Source organism: Vombatus ursinus, unplaced genomic scaffold (genome assembly GCF_900497805.2).
Source record: "Vombatus ursinus unplaced genomic scaffold, bare-nosed wombat genome assembly UNPS02015255.1, whole genome shotgun sequence".
Lineage (NCBI taxonomy): Eukaryota > Metazoa > Chordata > Mammalia > Diprotodontia > Vombatidae > Vombatus > Vombatus ursinus.
In genome coordinates, this window is record NW_020955033.1 from 30,242,709 (window position 1) to 30,254,919 (window position 12,211).

The 12,211-nt window shown below is 39.4% G+C and overlaps 1 long non-coding RNA gene across 1 annotated transcript; it reads right to left on the reverse strand.

Moving 5' to 3' along the window:
• Positions 1-4,736: 4,736 nt before the first annotated feature.
• LOC114031684 lies at positions 4,737-11,972 on the reverse strand. Its single transcript, XR_003567767.1, has 3 exons — positions 11,843-11,972; positions 9,493-9,612; positions 4,737-4,994 (listed from the first exon to the last, which is right to left on the reverse strand). It is a non-coding gene; the product is annotated as an uncharacterized LOC114031684 (long non-coding RNA).
• Between the last annotated feature and the right edge of the window lie 239 nt (positions 11,973-12,211).

The following is a 12,211-nucleotide window of genomic DNA, read 5'->3' on the forward strand; positions in this document are numbered from 1 at the left end:
CTCTTACATCCAAAGCCTCCAAGAAAAATATGAATTGGTCTCAGGTGATGGAATAGCTCAAAAAAGATCTTGAGAAGCAAGTAAGAGAAGTAGAAGAAAAACTGGGAAGAGGAATGACAGTGATGCAAGAAAATCATGAAAAACAAGTCAACAGCTTGCTAAAGGAGACACAAAAAAATAATGAAGAGAATACCACCTTAAAAAATAGACTAACCCAAATGACAAAAGAGGTCCAAAAAGACAATCAGGAGAAGAATGCCTTAAAAAGCAGAATTGGCCAAATGGAAAAGGAGGTCCAAAAGGTCACTGAAGAAAATAAGTCCTTAAAAATTAGAAGGGAGCAAATGGAAGCTAATGACTTTATGAGAAATCAAGACATTATAAAACAAAACCAAAAGAATGAAAAAAATAGAAAACAATATGAAATATCTCATTGGAAAAACAATTGACCTGGAAAATAGATGCAGGAAAGATAATTTAAAAATTATTGGCCTACCTGAACGCCATGATCAAAAAAAGAGCTTAGACATCATCTTTCCAGAAATTATTAAGGAAAATTGCCCTGATATTTTAGAACCAGAGGGCAAAATAGAAATTGAAAGAATCCACCAATCACCTCCTGAAAGAGATCCCCAAAGGAAAACTCCTAGGAATATTGTAGCCAAATTCCAGAGTTCCCAGGTCAAGGAGAAAATATTGCAAGCTGTCAGAAAGAATCAATTCAAGTATTGTGGAAACACAATCAGGATAACACAAGATTTAGCAGCTTCTACATTAAGGGACCAGAGGGCTTGGAATATAATATTCTGAAGGTCAAAGGAACTAGGATTACAACTAAGAATCACTTACCCTGCAAAACTGAGTATAATCCTTTAGGGGGAAAAATCGACATTCACTGAAATAGAGGAATTTCAAGTATTCTTAATGAAAAGACCAGAGCTGAATATAAAATTTGACTTTCAAATACAATAATCAAGAAAAGCATAAAAAGGTAAACAGGAAAGAGAAATCATAAGGGACTTATTAAAGTTGAACTGTTTACTTTACTACATGGAAAGATATTTGTAACTCATGAGACCTTTCTCAGTATTAGGGTAGTAGAAGGGAATATATATAGACAGAGGGCACAGGGTGAGTTGAATATGAAGGGATGATATCTAAAAAAGAAAATTAAGAGGTGAGAGAGGATTATACTGGGAGAAGGAGAAAGGGAGAGGTAGAATGGGGTAAATTATTTCACATAAAACAGACAAGAAAAGGCTTTTACAGTAGAGGAGAAGAGGGGGGAGGTCAGAGGGAATAAATGAATCTTACTCTCATCGAATTCGGCTTAGGGAGGGAATACCATACACACTTAATTGGGTATGGAAATCTATCTCCCTACAGGAAAATAGGAGGCAAGGAGATAAGAGAAGGGGGGATAATAGAAGGGAGGGCAAATTGGGGGAGGGGGTAATCAGAAGCAAACACTTGAGGAGGGACAGGGTCAAAGGAGAGAATAGAATAAATGGGGGGTGGGATAGGATGAAGAGAAATATAGTTAGTTTTTCACAACATGGCTATTATGGAAGTGTTTTGCATGACTGCACAGGTATAACTTATATCAAGTTGCTTGCCTTCTCAATGAGGGTGGGTGGGGAGGGAGGAAGGGAGAGACTTTGGAATCCAAAGTTTTAAAACCAAATGTTAAAAATAGTTTTTACATGCAACTGGGAAATAAAATACACAGGCAATGGGGTATAGAAATCTATCCTGCTCTGCTGGAAAATAGAAGGAGGAGGGGATAAGAGAAGGCAGGGGTGACAGAAGGGACAGCAGATCAGGGGAAGGGGTATTCACAACGCATGCCATCTTGGGGTGGGGGGAGGGGAGAGATGGGGAGAAAATTTGGAACTCAAGATCTTGTGGAAGTGAATGTTGAAAACTAAAAATAAATTAATTTAAATATATATATATATATAATTTTGAACTTAACATCCAAAAGGGACACACAAGGGATTCTATATGAAATCATACATCTCCATGTCATACCACTTGCTTAAAAAAACTATCATTCTATATTATAGTTTATGAAATTGAAGGTGCAAAGAAGTTAAAGAGATAATAACAATGTGATAGATTCTCTTCTCAAGCATCTTACTTTTTTTTTGAGGTGCCAACGAAATCCTTTTATTTTATTTAGCATCTTACATTCTAAAAGGGTTAAAGGTACATACACAAATAACTATGATCCAAGGAACACTGTGAGATAAGTGTAAAGGAGAGGGCCAGGCAAAGCTTAGGGGAGATAACTTTCACTATGGAAATAGGAGTAGGGGGTTGGGGAGGGAATGACAGAAAAGGCTTCAAGGAGGAGGTGGCACTTGAAATGGGCTCTGAAGAAAAGGAAGGACTTTATAGATGAAGCTGGATTAGGAAGAAGGGTTCATCCTAGGCACGAGTGATGGTAAGAGCAAAGGCACGGAGATAGGAGAAGACAGCCTAGGGAGAGTAAACAGACTATAAGTCCAGTTTGGCTTAACACATCATACAGGAAGGGAAGTGCGTGAGATAAAATTGGAAACAAAGGTTGAAGTCGGACAGTTGATTGCCTCGATTGTCAGGATCAGAAGTTTCGGCTTTGTTTTGCAGGCTATGGGGAAAGCAGGATTTTTAATAGAGGAGTGAGATGATCAGTTTGGTGCTTTATTAGGTTACTTTATCAAAGGACAGATTTAGAGAGGGAAGAAAACAAAGACAGACACACCAATGAGGCAACTTCTCCCAGTACTTTAAGGGGAATAAAAGAGATCAGGACCTGAAGAGTGAGAGATGAAAACTGAGGCTGAATGGGAGATACAGAGGTAGAATTCACAGGACTTAGCGACTGGCTAGAGGGAGGGAAAGCGGAAAAGAGAAGAGTCAAGATGACCCCAAAGCTATCAGCCCGGGGAACTGGAAAGCTGGAATGGAGAAGTTAAGAGGAGGTTAGGTTTTAGGGAGAAGACAAATTCAGTTTGGGGAATGTTGTTTGAGTTTCAGCAGGGAATTATCTAGCAGACAGATAGGAATGGAACTGGAGCTCTGGGGAGAGCTTAGAGTAGAGAGAATTGGTAGTAATCTTTGTTAATAAATAGAATTTTTTTTTGAACTGGATTTTGACATCATCTTTACAGGGAGGTTTTGATGAAGAAATTCCTTCCACTCATCTTAATCAGCATTTGCTCTATAACTTCTAGTTATATCAAGTTTCATGGGGGCACTAAGAGGTTAAGTGACTAGCTGCAAAGTCACACAGCCAGTATGTATCAGACACAGATAGTAAGTAAATCTAGGTCATTTTAACTTCAAGGCAAGCACTCTATTCACTTGTGCTATGCCTTCCTCTCAATAAGTAGAAATTAATATAGTATAAATTGAATTTAAAAAATGTGACTTTAATACTTCAAAATTTCTGTGATTTTATCTAAAATATACAAAATATAACTCCTCTGGACTTAATGGATAGTTTTCATGAGATGCCATGGCCCCAAAACAATTATCACCAGTATCTAACTTAGAGCAATAGGCCTGCCCAAATTTCATTATAGCTGGTCCTTGGAAAGCACTTTACAGACTTACGATCAAAGTCTTTTTTAGTTAGGTAGGATCCCTAGGTTTTTCTGGCCAGAGCTGGAACTAGGGCAGGGAAACCATTAGTCTGGGGATTTTCTCAAAGGAGAGAAATTTGCCCTAAGGCAGGAAATTTATAGGGTCTTTGACAGTTTGTCTCCTCTTCCAAGGAAAAAGGGAAGTGGGGGGGGAAGAGAGGAAAGGGAGGGAATTATACTATTTGTAGCTGGGAACAGGATGGTGAGGGTAGTGGGCTCCTGCTGGGGGAGCAACTTGACCGCATCTTATTCTCCAGATGCTGTTGCGGAAGTAGGGTGAGACACTTTTGAGAAGAAGAGATTATTTCCACCTGGAGGCAAGAAAAGGTAGCTTGAAGAGTATTGCATTTTAGCAGGGCCTTGAAGGATGATGGGAATTAGAAAAATAAAATTAAAGGAGAAGTGCCTTGAAAGAGATGAGGGCCAAGAGAAATTCAGAGAGATTAAAAAAAAAAAAAGAACTAGAACAGTGTAGTATAATCCACGGGAAGAGTTTCCAAATGTGGTAGTGGGCAACAGGGTTAAATGTTTCAAAGAAATAAAGGAGAACAAGGACCAAGGAAGAGTCATTGAACTCTGCAATTTGGAAGTGACTTTCCAGAGTACAGTATTAGTAGAGCAATGGGGGTGGAAGCCAAATGGCAAAAGGTTAAGCAGTAAATGATGGTGAATTAGATTTGAAGTTAGGACATGAATTTGAATCTCCACTCATTGCCAATATTACCTTGGGTGAAGCATTTCATCTCCATGGGCTTCATCCTCCTCATGGGTAAATTGAAGAGATCGCTTTAAATACTTTCTAAGGTCCTTCATGATCAAAATTTTATGATGGATGATATGGCCCTACAATTCAAGAGAGATCAGCTCTTCTCCACCTCAGATCCCACCTTCTTCAAGAAGCCTTTCCCGATCCCGCTTTCCGCTGGTGACGTCCTCTGTTGATTGTCTCCAGTATAGACCTTATTTGTACACAGTTGTTTGCATGTTGCCTCCTCTTTATTTGGTTTTGGTTGACTTTCTTTGTGTCCCAGGACTTAGCACTGTGCCTGGCACAGAGAAAGTGCTTAATAAGTGTTTACTGATTTGCTACTGTACTTTCCCCAGAACTAATAGTCTCTGTAATAATTATTAAAATAACTAGTATTTGAGGCCTGTAAATTGTTTTATAAGTTGTTAGCTCATTTGATTCTCATAACATAAAGTATTATTACGTAAGGTATTATTACATCTGCCAGCTGAAGACAAATGGGACTGAGAGATAACCCTGACCTGCTCAGGGTTGAGCAGCTAGCGTCTGAGGCAGGATTCAAATTCAGGTCTTCCCGGCTCCAAGCCCAACATTCTACCCACTGTGTGGCCACCTACCTGTAAAAACAAAAAAATTAGCCTAGATGAGGGATTTTTAACCATGTCATGGTGAAACCTCAATGTAAATGTATAAAATAAAATTTACAGGATTACAAATGAAACCAATTATATTGAAAGTTAGCAAAGTATTTTAAAAGATAAGTTCACCTATATCAAGTTAAGAACCCCTAACCTAAATAATCCCTAAAATCCCTTTCAATTTTAACACCTTGGCAAAAAAATTTTTTGAAGGGGAAGAGGCTTTAAAGCCCTCTTTCAGGCCCCTCTCTTAAAATACGTTTAAAGCATTACAGCCCGACAGCACAGACACTCTTAAGGGCAATGACTGTTTCTTTCTTTTTTCTTTTTTCTAAATCCCTGGTGTCCAGTGCACAGTAGGCTTAATAAAAACTTGTGGACTGATTGTATTATCATTCCACTCCTTCCTGCCTCATGATAACCAAACTTCTCAGATGTCAAGTGTAAGCAAATAACTGCCCTGAGCACCTGCTTATCCAGAACCATTACTTAAAATAGGGTCAAATTAACTAATACAGTCAACTGAATTGGGGGAAGTAGCATCCTCCCTGATGTGGCCTCTCAGTTTGAACCTCTCCCCCATCATGCCTACCCTGGAATTTGTGATGCTAGATTGGGGTACAAAAAATCCTGGGTACAGCTCTGCTTCCAGAATAGCCCTCAAGAATCAAGAACCCTTGCTAATTGATGATGGTGAAAAACACACATATAAGTGCATATTGTCTGCTAAGGCAGGAGATACAAACAGAGCTAAGGCAGGAGATACAAATAGAGAAAGTGAGACAATAACTAATGGAATTAATAGAGGACAAAGGTACTGAGTACTGGAATAGAAATCAAGAATCTGATTGTCTAAAGCATGTAAACAGAGTAAAATCCTTGACAGGTTATTACATATGAGAGGAAATCAGTTCACAGAGAGAGAATGGTCATAATTCAATATAAACTTCCTGAAGGCTGTTCCTAAGCAGGGAAGAGATATGATAATTGGGCTAGGAAGATTTTAATTATTTGACTAACATTAATTTTTTAAATTATCATCTAGTTTTTTCTTTCCCAAATGAAAAAACAAACAAAAAGCCCCTATGAGAAATATGTGTGGCTAAACAAAACAAATTCACATATGGGACATGTCCAAAAATGTACCTCATTCTGGATGTAAATCCATCACCTTGTTTTTGGAAGGCAGACAGCATTCTTCATCATCAGACCCTTGGAGTCACAGCTGATCATTTTGCTGATCAGAGCTCTTAAGTCTTTCACAACTCGTCTGTTTTTGCAATATTGTTACGATACAAATTCTTCACCTGGTTATGCTTATTTCATTCTACATTAGGGCCTTCAGGTCTCCCCAGGTTTCTCTGTAACCATTTCATCATCTCTTACAGCATAATAGTGTTCTATTATATTCACAAAAATTTGTTCAGCTTCTTCCTAATAGATGGGAGTCCCTTTAATTACCAGTTCTTTCCCACTACAAAAGGAACTACCATAAATATTTTTGCATGTAGGAGACCTTCTCATCTTTCTTTCATCTCTTTGGATTACAGGCCTAATATTAGTCTTGACATATGCACAAGTTAGTAACTTTTGGGGCATGGTTCCAAATTGCTTTCCAGAACGGCTGTACCAATCAATTCACAGCTCTACCACCAGTGCAATAATGTGCCTTTTTTCTCACAGCCTCTCCAACATGTCATTTTCCATTTTTTAATCACCTTTTCCAATCTGATAGGTATGAAATAGAAACTTAAGAGTTGCTTTAATTTGAAGTACTCTACTTATGACTAATTTGAAGCATTTTTTCATATGGCTATAGATAACCTGGATTTCCTTTGGGAAGATTTTAAAAAGAGCTAAAAGGATGGGGCAGGTAATAGTGATCAAATGTTCAGGGAACAAGTACGCTTTTTCTGGTAGCCAGAAGTATAAAGGACAATTGCCCTTTAATACTATTTATAACTTCACAGGAGTAAACTATGCTTAAATTTATAGAATTTTAGAGTTACAGAAATCTTTATTCCTTAGAGATCATCTGGTCCAACCCTCTCGTTTTATTTTAAATTTTCAAACATTTATAAATACTGTTTTGATAAAGAAGACAATTCCCACTCATTTTATTTTAAATTTCGAAACATTTATAAATATTGTTTTGACAAACAATTCCCCAAAAACACTCAAATTAGTTCTCTTTTAAGGGAAAGAAGTCAGTCCTCCAACTCTGAAGGACTTATGATGAAAAATGCTCTCTGTCCCCAGAGAAATAACTGATGGTGTCTGAATACAGATTGAAGCATATTTTTTTTCACTTGCTTTACTTTTCTTGAGTTTTTTTTATCTATGTTTTCTTTCACAACATGACTATTACAGATATCTTTAGCATAACTACATATGTATAACCTATATTGAATTGCTTGTCTTCTCAATAGGGGTAGGGTGGGATGGGGAGGGAGCAAAGGAGAAAATTTGGAACTCAAATTTTTGTAAAAAAAAGTTTTGTAAGTTTTGTAAACGAATGTTAAAAACTGTTTTTACATGTAACTGGGGGAAAATAAATTAATTTAAAAAAATAAAAATAAATAAAAGAAGTCAGTCCTCAGAAGATGCAGTCCCTGAAAGAGTTAAGTTTATCAATTGTTAACAGAAAGTAAGGCTGTATCTTTAACTTTGACAGTATAATACTACTACTGACTGTTGTATTTGACTACAGTGTTGTTGCCTGTCCATGAAAACTGTATGTATTTGTATATACTGCTCTCTTAATCACTGCGTATATTACTTTCTTTGGTTTTCTTCACTGTTTCATTTCATAAAGGTTCCCATGCTTCATATTTGTCATTGCTCAATATTGCAGTGATATTCCATCACACTCACACACAATCATATGTTCAGTCACTCCTTAATCACTGGGCATATGCTTTGAGGTTTTTTAATTACAAATAATGATATGAATATTTTTGCAATTATGAGTCTTCATGCTGATAAGTTACTCGAATAGAGATACAATATAAACAGACAGAATCTAACATGGGTCACTAGAGGGCGCAGTGAATAGAGTCAGGAAGACCCGAGTTTGAATTCTACCTCAGATGCTTATTAGTTTTGTGACCCTAGGCTAATTTACTAGTCTCTAAAATAAGAATAATAATTGCATCTACCTCACAAAATTGTTTCAAGTTTCAAACGAGATAACATATGTAATGCACTTTAAAAGACTTAGTTAATATGCTAGCTATTATTATAACCTCTGGGTCAAGGGGTCTGAACAATTTAGCAATACTTACACAATTCCAATTTGCTTTCCCAAAACCCAACTCCATAACATTGGAGGTGAGGAAACTGAGGTTGAGTGATTTGCCTAAGCCCACACAGCCATTCGAAGTAAATCTGACTAAAACCCAACTCTTGATTTCAACCCAGCCCACTGCTCCAAACATCATTGTATCCCTTTTCCATTAATTAGGGCCCTCGGAATTCAAATTAGGCCTCTGGGTTATACGTTATTACAAATGGACACTGCAACCTTGCCCAGTACAGTCTTACTCTATTCCTAACACCCACATTTCACTTTTAGCTCCCTTTATTCAGGACGGCTATCAGAATAACAACTTTGATGTCAATTTAATTCAATTCAATTCAACAAGCAGTCTCACAGGACACTAAACTAAAGGCAGACAGGCCGGAACAGAACCTATTGAAAGACTGTGAGAAGGGGTGACTCTGATTTCAAAGAACTGAGGAGGCAGTGGTTACAAATATTCTGCATCTCTTCTGAGGGAATAAATATGCTGTATCTCTCCGTGCTCCACATATCCTCTCAGCAGCTCTCATCTGTCTTCTCTCCACCCTTAGAAAAAGCTGGAAAGGACTTTTAAGCAGTTGAGATGTAATAATATTACTCAATACGTTATCATTTTCTAAATATCACTGGGGGAGAGAAGATTTAGAAAGATCTGCTAATAGAGGGAGGGGCAGATAAGGGACCTGGGGTTTTTAAAAAGTAATGGTGATGAGGGAACAAATGCTATTTAGTACAAGAGGTGGAAAGATGATTCCGGTAATGCTGAGAAAAAGTTTTGCTACGTAAACTCATCTCCACTCTCTTTTACCCACCCTGTGCCTGCTGGTCCTCACCATCCTAAACAGCCCTAAGAATGTATGGATTTCCTAGAGTGCTTTTGATCCACTCCCCTTAGAGGGAGGTTCTGTAGGAATTCCCGAGGATGCTGGGCTTCACTCCAGGTCCCAAAATCATAGAAGGGGACTAGAGCTGGAAGAGACTTTTGGGGTCATCTAGTTCAATTCACCATTTTATGCACTGTGTTGGAATACTTCTCTAACTTGGAATTCCAAAAAAGAAAACTATTTTAATAATTTATCAGTAAGTGTTTTTCCAGTTCTTTCAAACCTCTTACAGAAAAACTCCCATAGTGGCCTATCTATACCTATTTCTACTTATCTGCCTTTACTAATTTACCTCTGTGAGTTTTCAGTTATTAAAGACTGCACAGAAAGCACTGTAGTAACTCAGCTTTAAACAACTGTTTCTTTTCTTGGCCTTGAGGCAGCATCAGTAGATAAGTAGAAATATATGTGCCTAGGGGAAAAGAAATAATGGTAAGAACACAGAATTAAGCATTTATCAACCACTTCCTCCAACACTCTCCACATCAGTCCAATTTTTAAATAACATCTCTAAAACTACTTACTGGGAAAAGTAGCATTGTTTGGTGGTCATTAAGAAGCCACACAATATTCAGAAGTAATCTCCCATTAGGTAAATTACTACACTTTTCTACACATTTATTCCTTCCTCCCCCAACATCCCTCAAACGTACCCAATAAATTTTTAAATTCCACCTATTTGGTGCTTTAAGTTTTCTCTCCCAAGGGTCTAGTTTCATTTGCCCTAGGGAACTCCTAAATGTACACTAACAAATCAATTCTGTTCCAGGGTTAGGCTCCCATATTTTGGGCACAAATCTTTTTAGGCTGTAAGATTTGGGGAGGGGACAGACATAGATTGGCTTGGGCCAGGGCAGCAAGGCCTACCAGATTTATAAGCTTTTCTCTTCCCCAGCATTTGGCCTGATTTAATTATCAACTAGACTTGATTAGCTAGAGAAAAGGTGTGTGTGTTAGCAGGCTCACCGCAGTACAATGGTTAAGAGTGGGTTGAAAAGCGCCCACCACCCACCCACCCCCGGCAAAGGTTAAGTACTAAAGCCTGACTTTTTTTTTTTCCATCTTAGTTTGGTGGAGTTTCTGAGCCCCCTCCCTCTATGTATGTGTGGCCTTTCGGTTTTTGTCTTTGCTTTCAAGCTTGGGCAGATCTAGAAACTCAGTTCTACTTTCCCAGCAGCTACTGGAGAACCAGCGATTAAAAAATCTTAAAGAATATGAAACAAGATAGTTGGGTGAAAATAAGGAGAACCACCCCGTGGCTAGAGACTAAAGCAATGTTTGTTGGGTTCTTTTTTTGTCGCAGGCAGGGAGGGTCTGGAGAGGGTTAAAGGAGCCCGAAGTGCTATTTTGTTTGGTAACTTCGAAAGCTGCCCAGGGCAGCCGAAGCAGCTTTCGAAGTTACAAAACAAAACATCTCCTCAGTAACAACTGTACAAGCCAAGGCCTCCCTGCCATTCAGACTGTTGAGTCAGTATGTCTGGTTGGGCTGGGCCTCACGTCACTGCTCACTGCCGGCCTCCTCCTCCTTTCTCTTTCTTTCCTCCACCCCTCCTCCTCAACCCTTCCCCATGCGCTTAGCACTCCTAGCCGGATATGAGCCACCAATCCCAGCAACAAACAACCCTTTAAATTAAATAAAAAAGAAAACCACTAACAGAGGAAAGCAGAATGCGCCAACGACTGGTTAACTTGCATTATTCTACAGTCTTCCCCCACCCCCACCTTCCCGCCCCACATCTGTCCCTCATTCAAGATACAACAGCTGTTTTATCTCTAGCCAGGGCAATGGAAGGAACTCTACTACATAAAGAGTTACAATGTAGGTTCCACGTTGTGTGTTCGTTTTTTTTTTTTTAAGACCATGTTGTTTTTCCCTTGTGCTGCTTTGGTTGTGAGTGTTCCCTTATGTGCTCAGCAGCCTGGAGCCCACAGGAAAGAGGGGAAAAAGGTTCCTGACTTAAGAGTGAAGCTTTGCTTGTTCATTTAAAGTCCTGTAATTGAAATGCCACCCTTGATTTTTAAACTCTGTCCTTGACGCATCCTCGTGGTCTTTCCCTTTGCCCAAGGGTGGGTACTGTCTTTAATTTATACATCAAATCTAAAACAGAGGTCTTAAGACTTTTTTGGGGGGCGGGGGCTTGCATGAGACCTCCACGGACTTAACCTTATTTCCACGGAGCGTGTGCAGCCAGCATCCTAGTGGGCCTAACCCCAAACAAAAACACCCCAGTACTTTAAACCGGAGGCGGATCTGGACAGCTTACGTCTCTACTGGGCGATTTATTTGCGTGTTTGTTTAAGCAATGGGGAAAGTATTACTATGACATGTGACAGGTTTGCTTCAGAAAAAAAAAAGAACATATGCATATAATATATATTAGGGAAAACCAAATCCCGAGGAAATGGGGGAGGGGAGAATAGAGTGGGTGGGCATGCATTTCTTGAAATCAGCAAAAACAGCATCTGGTATTTAAAAGGGTAATTTCATCAAGGACCTCCTGTTGGAGTCCTCATAACTCTCAACCAAAATAAACTCACAGGAACATGTGTTTACTTAATGGCTAGTTTCTGTTTGAAATACCGGGAGAGAAGGAGGGGGTACCCATGCAGGGTTGTAAGTCCTAAAAGTAGGAACTGTTTACCGAACCAGATGAGCAGCCACGATGTTTTCGCCCGTTTCCCATAAAGGCAGCAGCTGCCCCGGGGGGGGGGGGGCGCTGGCGAAGGTTGGTTGTGGGGAGGAAGAGTCAGCGCTTCTGCTGCTGCAGCAGCTACTGCGGCCGAGTTGAATCAGGACATGCAAAGCGCGCGCGCGCGCACAAACATACACACGCAGAGACGTTTAAAGAGCATGTGGGCATGACAGAGTGTCTGTCTCCAGCGTGCTCGGGATTTCGAAACTGCCTTGCAATCCTTGTCCAGGGCTAGCAACCGCGGAGGACTGACGGGAGGCGATCGCCGTTTGCTGTGTGGGTCTCCTCTTATCTACTTCCCCTAAGTAGTGTAGTTTT